Here is a 27,025-nt window from a genome sequence, read left to right as displayed (position 1 = left end):
TTCCACAGCACAAAATGAGCCTCGACGCCCAAAAACAGTTCGCAAAGGGCTACGAAGCCCGCGATGTGCAGAATGGAGGCAGGCGTAAGGTGGTGCAGCTGGAGGCCATAGAACTCCAGGAGCCCCCGGAGAAATAGATGTATTGGAAATCTGAGTCCTCTTATCAGATAAGAGACAAAGCATACCCGCTCTCCTTTGGAAGGATCGGGGATGCTCTCCACTTGCTTTCCACCCTTGTAGCTGGTGAGTCTGGCTCGAACCGGAACCATGAAGGCCGGGGGAAGAAATCCCTTAGTTTGGAGCGTCACTAGCTTGCTATGCGGGACTGAGCATCTCTCCCAATCCCCAGGCTTGGGGCTGGGAGCGCGAGAGGAGGAGCCGCGTCGACTGTCCATGGTAGAATGGATTTTTTGTCAAAGGCGCTCCGATGAAAGCTTGCGAAGGGGTGATGGTGTGATTCGGATCTAGATCCTCGTCTCTTTTTATAGGCAGCTCATTTGCGCAGCTAGGGGGGAAAGTGTAAAAATACCCTGGCTTTTCGCATTCATTTGACACGTGGAAGAAGGCGATTATTAGGTGTTGAATCCAAGGAGCTCAGCATTTATCAGAAGCCGGACACTATTCGACAAGTATATGGAATTTGGAGAAGAACCCGCCTCGCAATGCCGAAGACAACCTACGCACCGGACTCATCGTCATTGAAGCCTGGTTCGGGGGCTACTGAGGGAGTCCTGGATTAGGGGGTGTCCGGATAGCCGAACTATCACCGTTGGCTGGACTCCTGGACTATGAAGATACAAGATTGAAGACTTCATCCCATGTCCAGATGGGACTTTCCTTGGCGTGGAAGACAAGCTTGGCGATACCACTACTAGAAAAAGGGCTATAGATGGGATTGACACTAATGGCGCACCATACAAGTGGTGCGCCATTAGTATATACTAATGGCGCACCACCTTCTGATGCGCACCTGGCCCAAGGTGCGCCATTAGTATCAAAATTTTTTTTTGAACTAGTGCGCCTGTCCAAACATACTAATGGCGCATCCGGAATCAGTGCACCATTACTAGTTCTAACTAGTAATGGCGCACCTGTCGGAAAGTGCGCCACTAATGTTGTTTTTTTATTATATTTTTTATTCCTTTCTTTGCAAAACTACTAATGGCGCACTGTTCCACCATGCGCCATTAATAGTTTAAACTAGTAATGGCGCACTGTGGAACAGTGCGCCATTAGTATGTTTTTTTTTTGCAAAACTACTAATGGGCACCACCAGAAGATGCGCCATTAGTAACCTGGATTACTAATATCGCATTTAGAGTTGGTGCGCCATTAGTAAGTGGGCAGCAACAAGATATTTTGGACAGCCTCTCCTACCCACACTCACTTTCTCCCCACTTCATTCTCTCCACCTCCTCCTTGTCTCGGGTGCCTCCTCTTTTTCACCTCATTTCCACCATAGATTCATTCAAATTAAGTGGTTAAATTACCTTGTTTTGATAGGTAAGTAAGGGGGGAAGCTATATTTATGTTGTTCTCCCTACAACAATGTGCACATGCACTTTTTATGGCCTAGCTAGATCTATGTATGTTCATGATGTTGCATATGTTTGTGGTGTTCCATATATGTTTGTGTTTGGAGGTGTACCGGTATTTGAAATGCGATAGTTGCCAATATTTTGCCGGAATGTTGATTCATTTCCGTTTCGGCGAGAATTTTGGCATTAAGCATTCTTTTTGGTCCTATTTTTAGGGAAAGTCATGCCAAATTTTTTCTTGGTCCCAAAATATCGTTTTGCTCTACCCCCCGCACCCTCCGCAACCTCCCCCGCTCCACCGGCATTACTGTTTGATGATATTTTTAAAAAATTATTACTGTCTTATAAAAAAATATTACTGTTATGATTTAAACAAGTTTGAACATATTTAAACACAAATAAGTATCAAACGACATTTTAAATGCATAAAAAAATTGTGGAGCCTGGGAATCGAACCCAGGACCTCCTGGTGTGAGAACTGGCTGCTGACCAGTCGAGCTAGTAGAGGGAACTTGATGTGGATCAGGTCAGGTGGAAGATAACCTGTTGGCTCGAGTAGAAATCAAAAAAAAATACTAATGGCGCACCAGGGCGAGGTGCGCCATTAGTATGGATGTACTTATGGCGCACCGAGGGGTGGTGCGCCATTAGTATTGTGCCGCCCCCATCCATATTTCCTCCCCGGCCCAAACCTATCCCCTCTCTCTCCCTCGCCCTCGCCCTCGATCCCCTTCCCCTCTCCTCTCCCGACGCCGCTGCCCCGACGCCGCCTCGACGCCGCCTCGATGCCCCGACGCCGCCTCGACGCCTCGACGCCTCTCCTACTCGACGCGGCCGCGGCCGCCGCGCTCGTCGGGGGCGCCTATTTCTGGGTGGTCGTCGCCTCGTTCCGCCTCCCGGAGCCCGGGGCCCTCCGCGTGGCCGGTGGCCAACCCGGTGCTCACCCGCGCCTCCGCCACCGACGCCTGCTACCCCAGCAACTTCGTCGCCGACCCCTTCCTCTACCTCCAGGTACAGTCCGTCAACCCCGTGGAATTGCGCTCTACTGCCTTGTACATGTATAGACATCTTGCGAAATTTACGGTGTCAGGGCTGCAACAAATCTGTCAGCTGCGAAATTCAGGTTGACTGGGTGGATTTTGGTGCCGGTTGCGGTGTTTCTGAATTCAGCTCCTCTGCAAGTGAGGATTGGGAAGGGCTTGCGGTTTGACTCTCGGATGCTTGGGACAGGATTTGGGACTGCGATGTCTAGTCGGGTAGCTGGATATGGTGTTCTGACGGTGTGTTATTAGTATGTGAAAGACATTGTATGAACTGCTCTAGTCGGGGATGCAAAATTAACTAGTAAGCCTGGTGCATACTGAATTGCCAGTACACCATGAACAATTTGACTTGATCACTTTACTTGGGGAGGACTGCTACCTTGTTTATACTGAAACATGTCTTCATGGCATAATTGAACACTTTAGCTATTAATCCTATAATTTGATTGTCAAACAGGCTAACTACGACTGGAACATGCTTGCATGAAAAATAATTAGTGCGATTCTCAAATGTATTTTGAAGGAAATGTAGCTTCTGAAATGCTGCTGATTTGGTTGATGGTTTCAGACTTTCATGCACCAAAGTACCAAACAAAAACACGTCATTAGCGTGCTTGTACACTCCACGACAACAGAAGTGGATTTGCCCAACAAAATAGTTTTTATAAGGCCCAGAACCACAGTTGAGGATATTTATGTTGGATTTCATACAAGACACCTAAACCATGTTTCTTACTAATATTTTTTATCAATCTAGAAATGCAATTTTCATGGATTATATGCTTGGACTTATATTCATAGAATTGCATTCTTGAGTCGAGAAAGAACTTCATGCGATGTGCCTTCTGCATTCTTTTCTACTTACCATAATATTTGCCTTCTGCATTCTTTTCTACTTACCATAACTTGTTCGTTTGTGCACCACAAGTAAAACTAGCTAATTTTATGAAAATGTATCATGTCACTGTCCGTGACTCTCTCTTTTTAAGTCCACATTGTATTGGTGGCTCGGTTAACTCCTAGGGTTTTAGCAGTTATGTATAATAAAAATAGAAAAGCCCGGCGGAATTAACTTTGGATTTTCTGCATTTAACTAAAAAACCCATAAAGAGTACAGTTCATTATTGAATAAAATGAAATGGCAGTTTATTTAGAAATTTGGAGCAGTTGTTCTATGGTTTTTTTTAGCACAAAAAGTCTGATTATATAAGCAAAAACAATTGTTAGCTTTTAGATGTTGTGGTGGTTCACTTGGGGGTATGTGTAGCAGTTAGCAAAAACAGAGGACTAAAGTGCTTTATTTTGGCAAACCAGTGCATGCATGCCTTTTTTCTTCTTCATTTTTTTTTCACTGACGACGAATGCTGGCAACTCGACAGCAGCTAGCTAGCAGGTGTTCCTTTACAAGCATAGTAGAGCATAGTATGGATTCTAATGTTCAACTCTGACTAAACAGGTTCTGCAAACGGTCTTCTACTGCACTTGACTGAAGAAGTAGGTGTCTGCTATATCCTGCACTTGAGGTGAGTTGTGTTCTTAGGTTTACATTGCAATGGGCACTCTTCTTGTAAACACAAATTCAGATTTATATACTATATGCTGGCATGACTGTTTTTATTAGGTAGGACAGTGCAGTAGTTGATGTATCTTGGGTTGATTATAAAGTTGCTTGGGTTTAATATTACCCAGCATGATGATGTATCAATGTAGCGTTAGCATATGATCCAAGTGCTAGTACTGCTAGTAAATAGCTAATACAGTTAATGAAGAAGAAAAAAACTGCTAGTACAGTTAATGAAGAAGAAAAAAAACTGCTACTACTTCTAGGACAAAGCATCAGACTGAATAACTAACAGTGGGTAATTAACCTAACTATTCATTTTTCCTTAGGTTAATATTAAAATGTCTAGTGTCTATATATTTGAAAATGATTGCTGCTAGATGTTAATTTGCTGGTACTAGCTAGAATTTGGCACTGAAAAGCAAAAGCAAAAGCTAATTACCTGCTGGGTAATAGCACTGGTACTAGGTAGCTAAAATATGTGTTCTGAAACACTGAGAGCAGAAACACTTACTACATACATATGCTCAAGAAACACTTACTAACCAGAAAAGGTTTTGACTTGAAATGTTAATAGCACAGAGAGCACCACAAGTTAAACACATCAATCTGTTAGTATTTGTCTGCATTTTCTCACATTCTTCTTGTATCTGATCCAGTATTGCTTGTAGTGGTTTGTCCACAATGTTGAATGATACTGCTTGGAGATGCATATATTGTTTCACCTCTTCACATGCCAATGTATTTTCCATGTTGTGATGGAGGCCTTTTTTGCCTTGTCCACCCGAGAGGCCCTTGAGTTTGCTGGAATGTCGATTAACTTCCGCTCCAGCAAATTCGGGTACTCCATATGTCCTATTTTCAGCAAAGGTCATGTTGAAATTTTTCGTGAATTTTAGCCGGGGGTTCGGGCGGCAAGGCATTCTGGAAGTTGTCCCAGGAGATGGAGGAACAACCTCACTTGTATGAGGACGCCGCCTTCCCCACCGATCCTGAGACCACTGATGGTACCGCCGAGGATGACCCCACTGATGCCACCACTGATGGTGCCACCGAGGATGCCACCACTGATGATGGCGGCGCACGCACTGATGGCATCCAACCGAAGAGGCAACGGAAGGACCGGCACCCGACCGTGCTCTGCACCCTCAAGGAGGAAGTTACTGAAGTGGACTCCGACGGGAATCCAATGGCGCCCGAACGAATAGTCAAGGGGTACTCGCCTCAGCTCGGGTGCATTCTCCGGAGCACCATCTCGATCAACACCGAGAACCTGAGGCATCCTGACCGAGGGAATTTGCGCAACCTCCTCTTCACGAAGCTGCACGAACGATACAAGTTCCCCGCTGAATTTGAAAACAGAAGCCTCACAGGGAATAAAGTGAACAATGCTGCCCTCACGAAGATGAGCAAGGCCCTGTCTACTTGGAAAAGCAATGTGAAGATAATGATCAAGAAAGGTGAGAGTTATGAGAAGATCAAGGAGAAAAATCCTTCGATCAACGAAGATGACAACAACGACTTCAAGATCAATTGCTCGAGCACCGCAAACTCCGAATCAAGTCAGTGGGGGAAAGAAATGCGGGAGTTGAACTTAGGGGAACACAAACTCGGTCCCGGCGGTTACAGAGTGGCGGAGCCTATATGGGACAAGGAGGACGCGGAGTGTGCCGAGCAAGGCCTACCACCCCGCTTCGAGAAATACAGCGGTAACAAGCAGACCAGGAACTATGTCAGGGCCCGGTACAAGGAGGACCCGATAACAAAGGAGCTTACCACGGATCCGAAGACCAGGGCGCTTGAGCTTGTTCTGGTAAGGAATACACCCCCACGTAATTAGCTCCATATGGTTGCATTCTAATTAATGAAGCCAAATTTCTAAATGGTTCACATTCCTTTCGCAGGCGACTGAAAGCAGTAGCGCGGGGTCGACTAAGAGCAACCCTTGGGACACCACTCTAAATAGGGCATTGAATGTAATGAAGAACAAGGATAAGCTCAGTAAGCCGACGTCAGCTGGTCGTGTGGCCGGCAAAGGCTTGTCCACAAAATGGGGGTCATACTATACCGCTGGTGTGCGGAAGGAGAAAAAGACCAGCTCGGAAAGCCAGGCGCGCGAGGTTCAAGAACTCAAGGCACAGGTGGCGCTGATTCCGGAGATTGTCCAAGAGCAAGTGCAACAACAACTTGGAGCGACGATCAACGCCATTGTGCCTACCTTGATCAAGGGGTTGAGTGCGTGGATTGCGGGCGGCAAACAGGGGCCGCCCCCGATTCCTAGCTTCACGGCCAGCAACTCGCAGAATGCAATGGCGGGGCCATTTGTGTCTCCGGCGGAGGTGGCATTGGTGTCTCCGACGCCGGCACGGGAGCTTAATGCACCCGGGTGTACGCCGGCCGGCACCTCTGCAGCAAGCGGCCCCTCCGTCAACTGCACGCCCGCCGTTGGCGGTGCCTCGACATTAGCCGAGCTCGACGCCATCATCACAGTAACTAATTAAGCCTCTCTCGGCCGAGGACTTCATCTCCTTGCCTTTGACTGGGCATCCCTGACGCCCTACATGTTTTCGCAGGGCGCTGCCGATGTTTCGTGCACTCTCCCGCACTTCGTGAACAACGAGTTGGTCGATGTCGCCAAGGGCAAAATCGTTCAACCAGGCAATCCCTTGTTCCACGGTACCTAGATGCCACCCAACTTGTTTAGGGTTGAACTGGTTCGGGTGCTACCAGGCTGCAACGAGTTGTTACCTCCGATTCGACCCGTCGGGGCCGACGATGATGACGTGATGACCCTCAGCACCTGCCTGAGCTGGCCCCTGCTTTGGCCGAAGAGCCAGATTCGTTTGGGGGCGGGGGACACCACCCCAAAGACAACACCGCCAGTCGTGCCGGCGCCAAGTCGGCCCCATGGCAAGACCGCCGCAACGGTGCCGGACATCCCTATGCCACTGATCCAAACATGCATATGGCACAGGATCAGAACGACGACGACGACAATACATTTGGCAACGTCGATCAGTACTTTGCCGAACATGGGTACGATGGCGACTTCATGGGGCCTCCTTCTCAAGAACCCAACCCAACAAAAGACGTGCGCGATCTAGCTGGTACCGCGGAGAAGCCAAGTTGCAACAGGCGTCGTCTTCCGTTCAGCTCTTAGGAGACGCCTCCAGCTGCCGACTTCACCGAGCCTTAGATAGGCGAGGTGCGAAATATTATCAGCCCCAACACACTCAAGAAGGCGGTCTGTGAGCAGAACTCGGTCCCATTACAGGAGAAGAAGAAGGCACGCAAAAGAAAGACTAACAAGGGTGCGAGCCAGCCGGCACCGAGTACGATCCGTGCTCAGGACGGGCCACCTTCACCTAAGGATATCTCGAGGAGGGTGCATGTGGCGGGTAGGGCGATGCTACCGACAAATATGCTCAATGCTGCAACCGGTGCTATGCAGAGTCTGCATGGCAGTGTTCTTTCTTTGGAGAAGCGGCATCTCAGAGAGAAGGATGTGGCATACCCGGTTTTCGCGGCCAAGGTGCCGGAGGGCAAGGGCTTTGTGGATAACTCCATCGGGCGTACGATCGTCCTGCGGTTTGATGACTTCCATGCTATGTTGAACCTTCATCCGCTGCACTACACCTTTGTTCGGCTATTTTCGCTGAGTATGGACATGCAGATCATTCGCGACAAGACCCCGGACATCGTGATAGTCGACCCCTTCTACATGCATGCCAAGATCTTGGGCAGCGCTGGGGACCGGCAAGTCACGAGTTCTTACCTCGAAGGCGTCATTCTAACAAACCAAGATAAGGATAACTTCCTCGTGCCTTACTTTCCCGAGTAAGTCGTCCCCTCAACCGGCCCGTAACATATAAATTCCTAGATTTCGATCGTTTTTCTTTTAACATTCCGTGTTTTCTGCAGTGACACACATTGCACGCTCATCCTCCTAAGCCCCAAATATTCCATGGCCACGTGTTTCGACCCGGACCATCAGTCCAACGTAGACTACACAAATGTCAAGAAGGTTCTTGATGATGTTCTCCCCGGCTATGCCAAATCTGGAGGCACCTTCACCAGGCCTATTCGTAAGTACGGCAAGCACGTGTTCTCCCACAATACGACGTTCTGCTGCGTCAAGCAGCCGCCTGGCGGTCAGAAGGGTGCCTACTACACCATCCATCACATGCGGGCGATCGTACGGGACCATCATCAACTTCTGCTACCGAGTAAACTCAAAGATTGGGCCGCGAGCGTGTCGGCAATCCAGGACGCGGACATCAGACAAGAATTCTTTCGCATCCAGTCGAAGTTTGCGGAAATCATCCATCAAGATGTCCTTCGTACCTCGGGGCAGTTCTACCTCAGAAATCAACCGTCCAACAGTGACATCGACACAATGCTACAAATGCAAGCTGACAACGCCCGTTCTTTCATGACTCCCACGATAGACGGCGGCTTCATCCACGCTCCGGTCCCTTGAGTCGAGTCCAAAGCAGTGATGCTGTGTCTAGTTCTTAAACATCGATTGGCTCATGTTGTAATTAAAACTTTAATGAACTTGTAGTAGGTCTCTTTGGTTTCAAGAGTCGTTCAACTTAGATGTAATCGATGCTATTAATGTCTTGCTTTTCTCTTCCGATCGTTCTGTTGCATACTTATATATTGCTTATGTATTGTCTGTGAATTGGTACTAACGTTTCGTTTGGCTAGTGCATAGCGATGTCGTCGTATGTCGTGTACAAGGGTAAGGTTCCCGGAGTCTACGACGACTGGGAGGAGTGTCGGAGACAGGTTCACCGATTCAGCGGTAACAATTACAAAGGGTACACCACTAGGGCCGAGGCCGAATCTAGATACGCCCGCTATCTAGCGGGAGAGGGGAGGGAGCGTTGGAGGAACCGGATGAAGATGAGTTTCATCGTGATGATGCTCATCGTGATGACCGCATCTCTCTTCTATGTGATGGTAGTTTAGATGATCGATATCGACTTGTAATGTGAAGACAAACTCGCTACTCGCGGTCTCGAGACTTGTAATATAATGTTCTATCTTTGTTTGGTCTTTTCAATTCGGAGACTAATATGATGAATTGTATTCAGAGACTAATATGATGAATTGTATTCAGAGACTAATCTTCTATTGTATTCGATGAATCTGTTGTTGATGTGTGCTGTCTATATTTTGTCCAATTATACATTTTGTAACCTGTGCAAAAAACAGAAAATTAAAAAATAAAAAAATCTAATATTCATACTAATGGTGCATCACATCACAGTGCGCCATTAGTATGCCAAAGGATACTAATGGCGCATCATTAAACAGTGCGCCATTAGTATGCCGAAGTTACTAATGGCGCATCTTATTGTTGTGCGTCATTAGTATGCCAAAGCAACTGGGTATACATGGCCCCCTGGGAGGCATACTAATGGCCCACTGTTGTATATACTAATGGCGCATCTGAGGTCCGCCATTAGTATATCAGATACTAATGGCGCACCAGTGGTGCGCCATTAGTAAAATATACTAATGGCGTGGCACTAATGGCACACCACTAATGCGCCATTAATGGCCAAATTAGGTGCGCCATTAGTAGGCCTTTTCCTAGTAGTGTACGGATATGTAGATCTCCCACCATTGTAACTGACTCTATGTAACCCTAACCCTCTCCGGTGTCTATATAAACCGGAGTGTTTTTAGTCCATAGGACGAACAACAATCATACCATAGGGTAGCTTCTAGGGTTTAGCCTCTCCGGTCTCGTGGTAGATCTACTCTTGTACTACCCATACGATCAATATTAATCAAGCAGGAGTAGGGTTTTACCTCCATCGAGAGGGCCCGAACCTGGGTAAAAATATCGTGTCCCTTGTCTCCTGTTACCATCCACCTAGACGCACAGTTCGGGACCCCCTACCCGAGATCCGCCGGTTTTGACACCGACAGCCCCGTTGTCATGTGATTAGCTTAGTGCTAATCACCACCTAACATAACCCCTGACACTGACAAGTGGGCCCTAGCGCCATTAATCCTGCAATTAGGATAATCTAACCCCCTAATAACCTATGACAGTGACGTGTGGACCCCACGTGTCAGCTTTGACCCAGTCAGCGCTGTTGACTTGCCGACGCAAGCATGACGCAGTGCTGACGTAGTTAATTCTTTTTCTGGTTTTAACATAAATCAGAAATTCCAGAAAATGTTATAAACTTCAAAAATTCATAGAAATTCAACCGTAGCTCAGATTGAAATAAATTATATATGAAAAATTATCAAAAAAAATTTAATCTATCCATCTGTACTAGTTTCATGCATGACAAACCAACTTATATCTATTGTATAAGTAAAAACATATAAATGGCATTTATAAAGACTTATTTTGGAGTTGCATTTGAACCTTTGGTTCAAATGGACTTCAACTGGATGAATGCTAGCTGCATTAGCTCAAACAACATCACATCTACATGCCATGATCATGCATCATATTGTTGCATATGCTTGTGTATTGATTGTCGACACCATTCCTTCCCGATAGGTCCTACTCCAGAGAGTGCTCAAGAGTACCTATATGTGAAGCAGTGCCCCTGTTGATCTACCAGGCAAGCAAACCCCCTTGTTCATTCCGATACAATCCTACTCTCTCGCTCCTGCTCTATGTTATTGCATTAGGACAACAACGATTCAAATGCTACTTTGCACTGTGGTAGTTGAACCCATTCCTCTGCATGACCTGTCATTGCCACCGTAAATAGTTGAAACCCACTAGCATGTGTAGGAGTTGTTTAAAGCCATTGTTGTGTTCCTACCATGTCGTGTCTGCTATTGCTTAGAGTGTGTCAGATCTGATTCATTGGGAATGAATTGGAGTGCAGTGCTATGTTCTCATGCTGAGAGTTAAGTGTGTGAACACGATTTTGTAAAGGTAGCGGTGGGAGGCCATGTAGGAGTACATGGTGGGTTGTCTCACTGGAACCGTCCTTAAGCACCGAGTTCTGTGTATGTCGTCCAATGACTAGTTACTACCACGCATTAGAATGCTTAAGTGCCCCTCTCGACTTATTAACCGACTTGATCTCTGTCCAGGAGTCGCAACTAGTTTCTGGTGTTTGTAGGTAGTGTTACTTTTCTACCAAGTGGCACCTAACAGGGTGGGCTTGGGACAGACTAGGCACACGTGGCCTGCTGTATCGAGTGGCACCCGGATGGTGGGCTCGGGAACCCTGCACACATCGTTTGGGGCCGTGATGGAAACCTCAGCCGGACTCCCTTGCGGATAGAACCCGAATAGGCGATAAACTTGGACTAGGGTGTTGTGTGGGTAGTCAGGTCGTGGCCGACACCCTCTCCAGGCTTACGGTTGAAGGTTGCCGAGATACATGACGTGTACATGGCGATAAGTGGCGAGAGCATGTGTGAAGAAGTACACCTCTGCAGGGTTAACATGATCTATTCGAATAGCCGGGTCCGCGGGTATGGACTTCTTGGATGCTTACGTGGTACATAGACAACTTGAAGTGGATACTCTAAAATGCTCAAGACAAGTGTGAGTGCTATGGATGGCCTTCTCGTAGGGAGGCGGGGATGAATCCATAGTATTGTATTGTGTGGTGATTAGTGGACTCGTGTGCGCTTTCTCACCTCAAAGAAGTTACTCATAATCGTAGAACAGGATAGCCACTCAGTCAAAGCTGGCTTGCTGAAACTAAAACCCACATTACCTTCTTGATACAAATGCATGTATGATAGGATCTGATGTAAGTCTTGCTGAGTACCTTTGTACTCACGTTGCTTTATTTATGTTTTTGCAGCGGAGACTTCGGTCTTACTAGTTTTTGTGTACTTCGACATGTAGCTTGTAAGCTACGATCTTGATCGGATGTTGCAGATAGTCAAGCTCTTCAGCCTTGTTCATTTGTAGTTGTCTGTACTCAGACATGTTATGCTTCCGCTTGTTGCTTGTATGCTCTGAATGTTGGGTCATGTAACCCTGGAATAAATGCTATAATGGCTCTTCTGAGTCCTTATCTATATGAGTTGTTGAGTTATGTTGTGATGCCATGTTGTACAACACATACTTGCATGTTATGCGTACGTGTAATGTGTATTGCTATGTGTGGGATCCGACAACCTAGTTGTTTATTCTTGGTAGCCTCTCTTATGGGGAAATGTCTCCTAGTGCTTCCACTGAGCCATGGTAGCTTGCTATTGCTCCGGAACACTTAGGCTGGCCGGCATGTGTCCTTCTTCATTCCGGTGTCTCCCTTCGGGGAAATGTCACGTGTTGTTCTTTTAAGTCCCTGTAGCTTGCTACTGAAGGAAATATGCCCAAGAGGCAATAATAAAGTTATTATTTATTTCCTTATTTCATGATAAATGTTTATTATTCATGCTAGAACTGTATTGACCGGAAACTTAGTACATGTGTGAATACATAGACAAACAAAGTATCACTAGTATGCCTCTACTAGACTAGCTTGTTGAATCAAAGATGGTTAAGTCTCCTAGCCATAGACATGAGTTGTCATTTGATTAATGGGATCACATCATTAGAGAATGATGTGATTGACTTGACCCATTCCGTTAGCTTAGTACTTGATCGTTTAGTATGTTTCTATTGCTTTATTCATGACTTATACATGTTCCTATGACTATGAGATTATGCAACTCCCGTTTACTGGAGGAACACTTTGTGTGCTACCAAACGTCACAACGTAACTGGGTGATTATAAAGGTGCTCTACAGGTGTCTCCGAAGGTACTTGTTGAGTTGGCGTATTTCGAGAATAGGATTTGTCACTCTGATTGTCGGAGAGGTATCTCTGGGCCCTCTCGGTAATGCACATCACTATAAGCCTTGCAAGCAATGTAACTAATGAGTTAGTTGCGGAATGATGCATTACATAACGAGTAAAGAGACTTGCCGGTAACGAGATTGAACTAGGTATTGAGATACCGATGATCGAATCTCGGGCAAGTAACATACCGATGACAAAGGGAACAATGTATGTTGTTATGCGGTTTGACCAATAAAGATCTTCGTAGAATATGTGGGAACCAATATGAGCATCCAGGTTCCGCTATTGGTTATTGACCGGAAACGAGTCTCGGTCATGTCTACATAGTTCTTGAACCCATAGGGTCCGCACGCATAAAGTTTGGTGACGATCGGTATTATGAGTTTTTGTGTTTTGATGTACCGAAGGTAGTTCAGAGCCCCGGATATGATCACAGACATGACTATGAATCTCGAAATGGTCGAGACGTAAAGATCGATATATTGGATGACTATGTTCAGATCCCGGAATGGTTTCGGAAGGTTTCGTACATATACCGGAGTACCAGGGGGTTACCAGAACCCCCCAGGGGGTTTATTGGGCCTCATGGGCCCTGGTGGAGAAGAGGAGGGGCGGCCAGGGCAGGCCGTGCGCCCCCTCCCCCTCTAGTCCAAATTGGACAAGGAGGGGGGCTTCTTTCCTTCTCCTCCTCTCTCCCTTCCTTCCCCTCTCCTACTCCAACAAGGAAAGGAGGAGTCCTACTCCCACTCCCCCCTTGGCGCGCCCTCCTCCTGGCCGGCCGCCTCCCCCCTTGCTCCTTTATATATGGGGGCAGGGGGGCACCTCTAGACATAACAATTGATCATTGATCTCTTAGCCGTGTGCGGTGCCCCCTCCACCATATATTCCACCTCAGTAATATTGTAGCGGTGCTTAGGCGAAGCCCTGCGTCGGTAGCATCATCGGCATCGTCATCACGCCGTCGTGCTAACGGAACTCTCCCGCAAAGCTCTCCTGGATCGAAGTTCGTGGGACGTCATCGAGCTGAACGTGTGTTGAACTCGGAGGTGCCATACGTTTGCTACTTGATCGGTCGGATCGTGAAGATGTACGACTACATCAACCGTGTTGTGCTAATGCTTCTGCTTTCAGTCTATGAGGGTACATGGACAACACCCCCCCTCTCGTTGCTATGCATCACTATGATCTTGTGTGTGCCTAGGAAAATTGAAATTACTACATAACCTAACAGCTACGACTTGGGTTCATACGTTGATGATCGATACGTTCGTTGCTGAGTCATGTATGCCTATTCCTGTAAGTTTGTGCCACCTTGGGTTTACGACTAGTCATGTCGGCCCGGGTTCTCTGTCATATGGACACTAGCGAAACAATCATATACGTGAGCCAGAAGGTGCAAATGGTCCCTAGACAGGTAAGGTGGCACCCGTGGGAATACCGTGCATGAGTCCGCAAAGTGATATGATGTGTTACATGCTAGATCGGTGTGACCTAGGATCGGGGTCCTGAGAGCATTGGTATCAGAGCCTGACTACCTGTAGGATTACTAAGCCGAACTGGTCGAAGTTGAGTCTAGAAATTCTTTAGTTATATAAGGGAATTGATTGTGGAAGGGAACGTAAGGCTTTTTTTACTCCTTAAACCTCATGGCCTTCTGATCTGAGTCATCATATCTTTCCTCTGGGGTTAAGTAACTAGGCTTTCTCTTCCATCTATCAGGATCATGTGTTACTACTTCGTAATTCCATAGGATTGGTTGATCAGAGTCATATCCCAGTTTTCGAGTACTTTCGGTGTAGTCTATTTAGTATTATCTCAGAACCTTGAGTGGTGATGTTGAGTTGATGTACTACCCCATTTTTAGCAGGATGTCTCATTCTGAGCATTTTACTGTCGTTATGTTGCCGGAATTGCCCTAGGATTTCAAGAGATACTAATTTCCTTGTCTTACGTTCTACAGCCTATAGTTGATGTTGATTTCATCCTTGGTTTCGTTTCTTAGGATGTCATCAGTTAAGCGAAGTTCTGTTGCACGTAGCCAGAACCACGGAGATGGTAGGGATGAGGATCCTCCCGACCAGGCTTCATTGACAGAGTTGATGTTAGATATGGAGAGGAACAAGCGTGAGTCTAACCGTTTGTTGGCACGTATCAAGGAGAACATGGCACATCAGTCCAAAGAATCTGCTTCCATCCATGACTTCATCGACTTGCACCCACCCACCTTTCATCATTCCATTGATCCATTCGATGCAGATGACTGGCTTCGTAGCATCACTCATCAGCTGCGTTCCGCAAACATAGCTGAAGATGACAAGGTCACCCATGCCAAGTACCACCTGGAAGGTCCTGCTAGTCTTTGGTGGCAGAACTACGAGGCTATGCTTCCAGCTGGCCAGATTCGTACCTGGAGGGATTTCACTTAGGCTTTTCGCGAGCATCACATTCCTCAGGCCCTCATTGATCACAAGAGAGAAAAGTTATATAGTTTCACCCAGGGTACGATGGCTGTTGATGCTTACAGTAGAGAGTTTGAGAACCTTGCTCGCTATGCTACATAAGAGGTGTCCACGGATGCCAAGAAGAAGGCTAGGTTCTTGAAGGGTCTCAACCGCAAATTGTGTCGTGATCTCCACCTGCATCGTTGTGATACATTCCAAGCTCTTGTGAACAAGGCCATTAATGCAGAGACAACTCAACTCACTTACGAGGAGTCTCGTAAGCACACCCGTGATTTGGGATCTTTCTCCGGCTCTAGCTCTCAGAATCGCCGGATTTAGGTTCCAAACTCCGCTCTTCCTTCTGGATATACACCGAGACCATCTTATGTGGTGCCTCACCCAGCTTAGTCGTATGCTCCTCCCAGACCTATTGGTAGATCGCTTGTCAATGCGGGGCCATGCCCAACTTCAGGGACTTGCTTCACATGCGGAAGTCCAGGACACTATGCACGTGACTGCTCTTAGTCTAGTTATGCTCCACCCCAGCCCGAGAAGTCTATTCTTCGTGGTAAGCCATCAAGCAAGACGATCAGTCTAGTTATACTTCCTTAGTCCTCTTAGGTAACTAAGGATAACTTTGACCGCTATACAGTGATCCACTCCTGGATCACTATCGTACCCCCTTGCTACACTGATAGCAAGGGACACAACTGGTATGGTACATATCATGGCATACTTTATAGAACCTATGACTGAGGCATGGGGAATGACTTTCAGTCTCTTTCTATCTTCTGCCGTGGTCGGGCTTTGAGTCTTACGCAACTTTACACCTTTTAATACAGGCAAGAACACCTTCGACTGATCCATTTTGAACTCTTTTAAAATCTTGTCAAGGCATGTACTCATTGAAAAAATCTTATCAAGCGTCTTGATCTATCTCTATAGATCTTGATGCCCGATATGCAAGAAGCTTCATCGAGGTCTTCCTTTGAAAATCTTATTTCAAAATCTCCTTTATGCTTTCCAGGAAATTCTACATCATTTCCGCTCAACAATATGTCATTCACATATACTTATCAGAAAGGCTGTAGTGCTCCCACTCTCTTTCTTGTAAATACAGGCTTCACCACAATTCCGTATAAAACTATATGCTTTGATCAACTCATCAAAGCGCATATTCCAACTCCGAGATGCTTGCACCAGTCCATAGATGGATCGGTGGAGCTTGCACACCTTGTTAGTACCTTTAGGATTGACAAAACATTCTGGTTGCATCATATACAACTCTTCTTTAAAAAATATCGATTTAAGGAATGCAGTTTTGACATCCATTTGCCAGATCTCATAAAATATGGCAATTGCTAACATGATTCAGACAGATTTAAGCATCGCTATAGTTGACAAAATCTCATTGTAGTCAACACCTTGAACTTGTCGAAAACCTTTTTGCGACAAGTCGAGCTTTGTAGATAGTAAAACTACTATCAGTGTCTTTTTTCGTCTTGAAGATCCCTTTATTTTCTATGGCTTGCCGATCATCGGGCAAGTCCACCAAAGTCCACTTTATTCTCATACATGGATCCCATCTCAAATTTCATGGCCTCATACATGGATGATCATACAAAATTTCTATGCCGGATTGAATTTTGCTACTAGAAATCTTTTAGATTCGTCCGCGGGAGGCACTTTTATGGAAATCACCTTAGGAGAAGCTACTAAACTCCTTGATAATATTATGGCTAATTATTCTCAATGGCACATCGAAAGATCTACTAGTAAAAAAGTGCATGCTATAGAAGAAATTAATGTTTTGAGTGGAAAGATGGATGAACTTATGAAACTTTTTGCTACTAAGAGTGCTCCTATTGATCCCAATGATATGCCTTTGTCTACTTTGATTGAGAATAATAATGAATCTATGGATGTGAATTTTGTTGGTAGGGATAATTTTGGTAACAATGCTTATAGAGGAAACTTTAATCCTAGACCGTTCCCTAGTAATTCCTCTTATAATTATGGAAATTCCTACAATAACTCTTATGGAAATTTTAATAAGATGCCCTCTGATTTTGAGAATAGTGTTAAAGAATTTACGATCTCTCAAAAGAATTTTAATGCTTTGCTTGAAGAAAAATTGCTAAATTTGATGATTTGGCTAGGAACGTTGATAGGATTTCGCTTGATGTTGATTCTTTGAAACTTAGATCTACTCCTCCTAAGCATGATATTAATGAGTCTCTCAAAGCTATGAGAATTTCCATTGATGAGTGCAAATAAAGAACCGCTAGATTGCGTGCTAAGAAAGATTGCTTTGTAAAGGCGTGTTCTTCTAGTTTCCATGAAAATAATGATGAAGATCTAAAAGTTATTGATGTTTCCCCTATTAAATCTTTGTTTTGCAATATGAATCTTAATAATGATGGGACTGGAGAGGAGTCAACTTTAGTTAAAATGCTTCCCAATGATTCGGAGTTTGTAGAACTTGATGCTAAATTTGGTAAAAGTGGGATTGGAGAGGTCAAGACTTTAAATAACATTGAACCCACTATCTTGGATTTCAAGGTATTTAATTATGATAATTGTTCTTTAATAGATTGTATTTCCTTGTTGCAATCCGTGTTAAATTCTCCTCATGCTTATAGTCAAAATAAAGCTTTTACCAAACATATTGTTGATGCCTTGATGCAATCTTATGATGAAAAACTTAATTTGCAAGTTTCTATATCTAGAAAACTTTATGATGAGTGGGAACCTACTATAAAGATTAAAATTAAGGATCATGAGTGTTATGCTTTGTGTGATTTGGGTGCTAGTGTTTCCACGATTCCAAAAACTTTATGTGATATTCTAGGTTTCCATGATTTTGATGATTGCTCTTTAAATTTGCACCTTGTGGATTCCACCATTAAGAAACCTATGGGAAGGATCAATGATGTTCTTATTGTTGCAAATAGGAATTATGTGCCCATAGGTTTTATCGTTCTTGATATAGATTGCAATCTTTCTTGTCCTATTATTCTTGGTAGACCTTTCCTTAGAACGATTGGTGCAATTATTGATATGAAGGAAGGGAATATTAGATTCTAATTTCCATTAAGGAAAGGCATGGAGAACTTTCCAAGAAAGAAAGTTAAATTACCTGATGAATCTATCATGTGAGCTACTTATGAATTGAGTGCCAAAGATGGCACTACTTAGATCTATCCTCGCTTTATGCCTAGCTAGGGGCATTAAACAATAGCGCTAGTTGGGAGGCAACCCAATTTTATTTTTGTTTTTTGTTTTTTCTTCTGTTTAGTAATAAATTTTTTATCTAGCTTCTGTTTAAATGTGTTTTCAAGTTTTAATTAGTGTTTTTGCCAAGTAGAACCTATAGGATAACCTATGGTGATAGTTAATTTGATTCTGCTGAAAAACAGAAACTTTGCGCGCACGAAAATAATTTTAGTAATTCACAGAAACGTGATTTTGCGTTGATTCTTTTTGCTGTAGATCAATAGAAAAATTTCTAGGATTTCCTATTTTGGTAGGATTTTTAGAGTTCCAGAAGTATTCGAGAGTTACAGATTGCTACAGACTGTTCTGTTTTTGACTGATTTTGTTTTTTCGTGTGTTGTTTGCACATTTTGATGCATCTATGGCTAGTATGTAGGGATATGAACCATAGAGAAGTTGGAATACAGTAGGTTTAACACCAATATAAATAAATAACGAATTCATTACAGTACCTTATGTGGTGGTTTTCATTTCTTGCACTAACAGAGCTTATGAGATTTTCCTGTTGAGTTTTGTGTTGTGAAGTTTTCATGTTTTGGGTAAAGATTTGATGGATTATGGAATAAGGAGTGGCAAGAGCCTAAGCTTTGGGATGCCCATGGAACCCCAAGATATTCAAGGATAACCAAAAGCCTAAGCTTGGGGATGCCCCGGAAGGTATCCCCTCTTTCATCTTCGTCTATCGGTAACTTTACTTGAAGCTATATTTTTATTCGCCACATGATATGTGTTTTGCTTGGAGCGTCTTGTATGATATTAGTCTTTGATTTTTAGTTTACAATAATCATCCGTGCTGTACACACCCTTTGGGAGAATCCCACTTGATTATAATTTATTAGAATACGCTATGTGCTTCACTTATATTTTTTTAGCTAGATAATTTTTTCTCTAGTGCTTCACTTATATCTTTTAGAGCACGGCGGTGGCTTAATTTTGTAGAAATTGTTGATCTCTCATGCTTCACTTATATTATTTTGGGAGTCTCTTAGAACAGCATGGTATTTTCTATGGTTATAAAATTGGTCCTAGAATGATGGGCATGCAAGTTGGGTATAATAAAAACTATCATAGAAAGTGAATTGGTGCTATGATCAATTTGATGCTTGATAATTGTATTGAGATATAGGGGTTGTGACATTAGAGTCATGCTAGTTGGGTGATTATGAATTTAAAGAATACTTGTGTTGAAGTTTGTGATTCGCGTAGCACGCACGTATAGTGAACCGCTTCGTGATGAAGCTGGAGCACAATTTTATTTATTGATTGTCTTCCTTATGAGTTGTGGTCGGGGACGAGCGATGGTCTTTTCCTACCAATCTATCCCCCTAGGAGCATGCTCGTAGTAATTTTTTTTCAATGGCTTGTAGATTTTTTCAATAAGTATATGAGTTCTTTATGACTAATGTTGAGTCCATGGATTATAGGCACTCTCACCCTTCCACCATTGCTAGCCTATCTTGTGCCGCACAACTTTCACCGGTACCATACACCCACCATATACCTTCCTCAAAACAGCCACCATACCTACCTGTTATGGCATTTCCATAGCCATTCCGAGATATATTGCCATGCAACTTTCCACCGTTCCGTTTATATGACACGGATCATCATTGTCATATTGCTCTTTGCATGATCATGTAGTTGACATCGTATTTGTGTCAAGGCCACCTTCATAATTTTCATACATGTCACTCTTGATTCATTGCATGTCACTCTTGATACATTAAATATTTGGTGGATTTCAAAACAAAGCAAGCTGAGACTGACCATATTGTTAAGGTCCTCAAGGAAAAAAGGAAATTAAATTCCTACTTGGTAAATCATAGGTGAAATGTTCTTTCCATAGTTGAATAACCTTTGTGTTGTCTGTTCATGTAATCAATAAAACCATTAGTTTTAGAGATTATGTAATAATTGTTTTTTTTGTTTTTTGGGTTGTAATTTTATTTGAGCACAAGTTTGTATTAATTGATAAGACTCGGAGACATTTCATTTGGATTGTTGTGCCAGACCTACAAATATGCCAATCAGGCTGAATGTGCATTCAGTAATAGTAGTAGTATAGATGGACCATAAGTGGCACGCAACGGAAAGGGCCAAGATGCTGGCTAAAAAAAGGATGCTGTTGTAGCCAAAAAAAAGTACAGCAGCCTAGCTTATGTATGTTAGTTGATATTATTGATGCATATACTCTATAAGTGTTTATATGTCTGTTAGTTCTGTACTTTCTTGGTTGATTGACTCAGTATTTGAATCTTGATACATTAGTTGTGTACATATCTAAATGGGAGTACACATTATGCTGCGTGTGACATTTGAGTTGGACATGAAGTGTTCCAAATATTCAAATTCACCTTAAACTGGATTCTAGTTTCTAAATTTGAGTATCGGCATTTGTAAACCATATTCATATATAAGAGTGGAATACATCTTTGTCGTCCTTTTGAAGATATATAAAAACACATAGAATGATTTATAAAGATTCATATAGGAATACAAAATGGATTCGAGTTTAGTTGCCAGGGTAAAGGTGGATGCTTATTGTCCCAAAATTTGAAATAAGCAGCAAAATGTCCACTCCCACGTCGGCTGCCCGAAGCAAAGTGTTTGGGAGATGGAAATTACTATCTACCCATTACACGGACAATCCATTGTCCATTGGCCCGATTTCCACTGCTCTAAATAGGGGTAGGTTAGTAACTTCAATTAGACGTGACATGACCGCCTCTGAGCCCATTCCGACATGGTGGACGTCAAACATGGGTGGCAAAACACATTTGATTCAAGCTCGTCCGAAAGACCTTGTTTTGTCCCTCCATTCCCCATTCATACATGGTGGGCGGCAAAACAAACTCGACTCAACCGAAATCGATGTAGGCAAATATTTTCAATAGGGGCAGGTTTGTAACTTCACTCAGACGTGACACAAACGCCCTACCTGTCAGCCCTGTTCATACACCATGGGCGCCAACCATGTGCGCCAACCACCCTCTCCTCGCTCGAAATCCCTCTGGGCAAATATTGGCGAGATGCGAGATTATCGTCCCATCCCCAACCGACGAGACGTCCAAATTTTAAACGGGGGCTAAGTTCGTAACTTTCCCATATTTTAGACAGGCGCATACCAAAAACATGGTTCCCCATACCTCTCCCTCCATTTTCCCATTCATACACCGTCCATGCTAGAACACCCCATCCCCACACCAGCCTCCGTCCGCCACCCCATCCATCGCCTCCGTCCTCCACCACATCCGTCGCCACCGTCCTCCACCATGCCGGAGCGCCTACCAAGACCGCGTCGTCCACTGCTAGAGATGGACGTTTCTCATCCACGGCGACGGACCAATAGCCTTGCATCGCATCCTCTCGCTTCATCGGCGCCGTTGTCCTCTTTGCCGGGGCCACTCACACGACCTTCTCTTCCACCGCAACGGGACTTACCCCCCGATGCACCCGTCTATTGTCGCAGATCTGCTTCAACGCCACCGACAGCCATCGCACCCCCGATGCCTACACGGCGCCGCAAGAGAGGTGGTACTTCATATCTCCTCAACTTTTTGATCTTAACCAGAAAATAGATCTTAACTTGGTTACTCTACTTTCTTTTCAGCTCTTAGAATTTAGTTCTTAGTTCGAAGCAAACAATGGATGCTAAATATCATTTCTCTAGTTTGCAGCTTCAAATCTGCCATGGCACAGCCATAATACGGTTTAATTGATCATGCTTAGGGTTTAATTGATCATGTTGGTTCCGTGGTGGTTTCTTTAATAGAAATCGGAGGGGAAACCCTCTTTTGCTAAAAAATATGCTTAGAGTTTCCCCCTTTTATGATCACTATACGATTAGAATACGTGCTTCGTGACATAATAACACTGCTCCACCCATCAAGATAAACAAGCTTAGATGTTCAAATACGAATCTGATATAATTAAAACAGAGTTGTTTAATTGGTCAGCTAAATGTTCCTAAATTAGTTTCAAAAATGCATGTTCGCCGCTCAGGTGTGTATCTCTACAGGGTGCCCACGGTGGGCCGGCCCACCCTGGGATTTTGGGTTGTCCCAGGCCCCGATTCCCCTCTATTCTGCTGCGCGCTTCCGATCTCTACTCGCCCCCAGCCGCCCGCCTTGCTGGTGACTTGCCGTCCCCGGATGGCATGACTCTAGGAGCAGACGCCAGACTAACAGAACGCCAGGGGCCGCTTGCCCAACAGCGTCACCGCTGCCCGGGCGCACCGCCATGCCTACCTTCCCTGTCTGTTCAGGGCTCAGGCGTGCAGCACCCACCAAGCCAACCCGATTTATCCTGAGATACGTCCTCAACACTCAGCAGCCACTCCTCATCACCCATTTTCTAATTGATTCATTACTCATTAGGAAGGACTGTCATTAGGGTTTGTTGTGTGCTCAGTGCTACCTACACTTAATGGTTTAGATGTATTTCGGTAATCTTTAGTACCTCTAAAGTTCACAGGGTTTTCAAAATTCCGGCCCTCGGAACAGAAACTAGTCATTTTGGATTGTTGGTCGTAGTGACATTGACCCAGATTACTACTGCAAGCCAGGTTTGTTAACAAATTTACTTGTCTTTCTTACTCATTCGATATAATATATAATTATTCACGTCGATTAGTTGCAAACAATAAGTGCTAGACAAACTTCTTAATTCAGATTTTGGACGGTCTCTTACTACGGTTACAATTCTGCATACTTGTCCTAACAAGCTCACAAGTAAGTGATTGATTCACTACATCTATGCTTGCCTTGTCATATTTGTTGTCTATATTCTTTTAGGATGGACCACCCTGTTTCTAAATACTGGAACCATAGACATGAGTGAATAGTATTTCCCTATGTGATCTCTTCCATCATGTGTGGGTAACAAACACTGCATTTTATAGAAAGAAAGTGTCATTTCCAGCTTTTACATAGGTTTCGATCTTTTACATGGAATACAATCCGCCTACTTGCTTTGTGTCGCACTACCAACACTCCACCCTTGAAGCTAAACATTACGCCACTCATAATTGCTTAGTTTATTTGTTCGAATACGAATTTCATATGATTCTAATGTTCCTACTTCAGTTTTGAAATGTGTGCCTGCCTATTATAGCGACATAAGGGGTTTGTATTTCTGTGTGTGGTCTGGTCAGCACAGTTGGGGATGTGAACTTTACATATGCAGGGGCTTATAGGGAAACACCCTCCGAGTTGAATCCGCAATGTATTCCATAGATAACCTGACTACTTTTTATGTTTTCATGAATCTCAGATTCTGAACAGCATCATAATGATTATGAGCTTGTGCGCATGAAAAGAATAAAGCAGAACAATGCCATGACTGTCAAACTTGGCATTAAGGGCCTGAAATCAAGTCTGGATGCAATGTAATGCAAATGCTCTCCACCTATAGATTCATGCTCAGAATATGATCCTAACAGCGATTCTGAGCTAGAGGGAGACCTAAGTCAATGTAGCTCCCTAGTGGAGGAGTCAGAGGAAGATTCCCTATCTTATTCACCCATCAAGGTACTTGCTCTAACTTTCCAAGGCTACATTGCTCGCACATATCTTGGAATTGATGCTTTGCATTGCTTCTACTTTATTGAACTATCATTAGCTTAGTTTACACATCATGTATGTGAATACGCCCTGCCTATCCATTTTCAGTACATATTCCATCCGTCATCATACCATATTTATCCATTCAAATGTTGTTCTTGTGTATCAGACGTTCAAAAGGAAGAGGGTGATTGCTGATCGTGGAGGAGCACAAGCAAAGTATTTGGAAAAGGTAGTGGCACCCGATAAATCAAATAGCCCATTAGGTGTACTTGCAATATCACTTGATCCACAAAATACCCCAACTCTAGCAGACTCTAGCCCTACTACACTAGTCATTTCTGATGCCCCAACTCAGCAGATCCCAACTGCAGCAAACAGTATGATTATGCCAGTTGACATAGCACCAGCTGTACGACGCAAAAACCCCGTTCCAGCAAAGAGTACACCAAATTCAGTTGCCAAATCTCTTTTCGAACCAGAGAGAGCCCTAATTGCAGCAAATAGGACCCCTGTTCCATTTCTTCCCAGTTTAGAAGACGAAGCTTATGTTGTTGTCAGGAACTTTGTGCGCATCTTTCCTTCATGGAAAGATTATACCGCAAACACAGAAGAATTTCCAGTCTTCCTTCGAACTTACGCGTAAATAATGTACTAATGTTATTCATGGTCATTACTGCATATGTTTCTGCTGACAGAAGACACAAGATTTCATTCTTTTAAATAGGCGAGGAGCAAACTGGATTGTGATGACGAGCAAGAGTTGGTTGCGCTTTTCAAGTACTCGTTGATGAAGTATCATTCCTACCTGAGGCAAGCGCACTTTGATGGCAAGCCTCTGAACGAAATTTCTGTAAAGTCTCCGGTGCTACATTTATCCGACGGTGACTGGAATAATCTTGTTACACATTGGTCTCGGCTGCAGTGTAAGGTACTGTCTATGATATCACATCACAATTTGAACTACATTTCTGCATTTGCCTTAATGTCTCACTTGTACGAAAACTGTTAGCAGAAGAATATTCGTTCTCAAGGGACCACAGAATCACGCAACTATATTGCACACTGCATTGCTCTTGTGAGTACCTCTTTCCCTGTATGACCATACTTACTTTCATAGATGTTTGATATGTAGCATCACTGCACATGTTAGCCTCGTAATTGTCCGTTCGGTGGACATTATAAGATCCGTATGGACTCTTACACAAATTTAGAATCAACCCAATGCTTTTGAAGAGGTTTAGCTCTGCAGTCCTCTTGTAAGGATTGGTTCATTTTGTAGCATTCTGCATCTTGTCTCCCTCGCCCACCATTTACTAAAAAAGATCAGATCTATATTTAATCTTACCAACAAGTAGAATACACAGACAATGTCAGTGCAGAAGTGTAGCCCATTTCTCTTGTCAGTACATTTTGTCCTGTAGTGCTTGTACTTCCAGGGATTGGTAGTTCATTATGTAGCAACAATCTGCATCTTATGTTCATTATCCTCTATCCCTTCCAGTATTATCATATCTATAATTACTCTCTACAAAATGTAGAGTACAGGCAATGCTTATCAAGAAGATTATGTGCTGAAATTCTTGAGTTATCCTTCCCTTGACATGGAGAAGGGCATTATAAAGCCGGTGTTAACTGTTAATGTAAGTCAGTCCTTCTAAAGCCTTTATCCTCAACTGCTGTTTAATTTGCTCATACTCCCTATCGTTTACTGCTGTTTAGTTTGCTGTTTCTACCAAAATGCATGTTCGTAATAACCGTAAGTTCTAAGTTTTACTTGTAAAACCAAATTCCTTATTCATACCATGCACATTACTTAATACTCCCTGTATGTATGCTTGGTTTTGTGGACCTATAATCCAGTGTGTGGTGAAGCAGCCCACGTTTGCACCTTGTCATCTCCTGTTTTATCTTACTGATGTGGCTGATGATACGAACAACATGCCATGCACATTTTCCAAAATAGATACAATGATTTTCTTTGCCCTTCATCTATGCTTGTTATGTTGACATGGTAATCCAGTAGTGTGGTTAAGCTCCCCGCATTATGAACAATGCCAAATTATGCTCTTGATATTTTGAACTTACTCTTTATTTTCTAACTTGAAATTGGATAGAATTGATAGAACAGTTATCATCTTTGTTTATACATGTGCAAAACCTGTCATCTCTCTACTTTGTTTCAGGGTGATATGCCTGATGGCATGCACAAGTCTGCTGAAGGCTGTGAGACAAACCCAACATATATTGCAGCAAAGAAGGCAAAACATCTTGAAGATAGCGAGACAACCCCAAAGTCTTGTCTTGTTGTAGTGTTCAAGTTACTTGAGACTAAGAGTCAGACAAGCTCACCAAATTCATTGTCTGAATCATTCGACTTCTTCAGTCCCAAGTTCTAGCAGAAAGGCATTCTACAACTCAACTACGACTTGAAGTCCTATATCTAAGAAAGATTGCGGAGAACACCAATGAGAACCTCATCGCTAAACAGCTACACCTGGAAGCTATGACCGACATGCTAGGCCGGTCTCACAGCCTTGCTCAGCAGCTTGCGCAGCAGTTCCCCCACAAGGCTAACCTTTCTTGAATTGTCTTGGAAAAAAGTGGTCTCGGTTCAGTATTATTTTGTTACACTGCAATGGTGCCCAGTTTTTGTAATCTGCTTCTTCGTTGCGCTTTATGATCACTGGTGGCGAACTTCGATGCCTAGTGGATGTAATATACCTTAAATCCTTTATTGTATAGTGTAGGTTTATTCTTAGTTACTATGATGTAATTTCTTTATTGTATAGAGTAGGTTTGTTCTTAATTCCT

The sequence above is a fragment of the Triticum aestivum genome, chromosome 7B (genome assembly GCF_018294505.1).
Source record: "Triticum aestivum cultivar Chinese Spring chromosome 7B, IWGSC CS RefSeq v2.1, whole genome shotgun sequence".
Taxonomy (NCBI): domain Eukaryota; kingdom Viridiplantae; phylum Streptophyta; class Magnoliopsida; order Poales; family Poaceae; genus Triticum; species Triticum aestivum.
Note: the sequence above shows the minus strand (reverse complement) of the source record.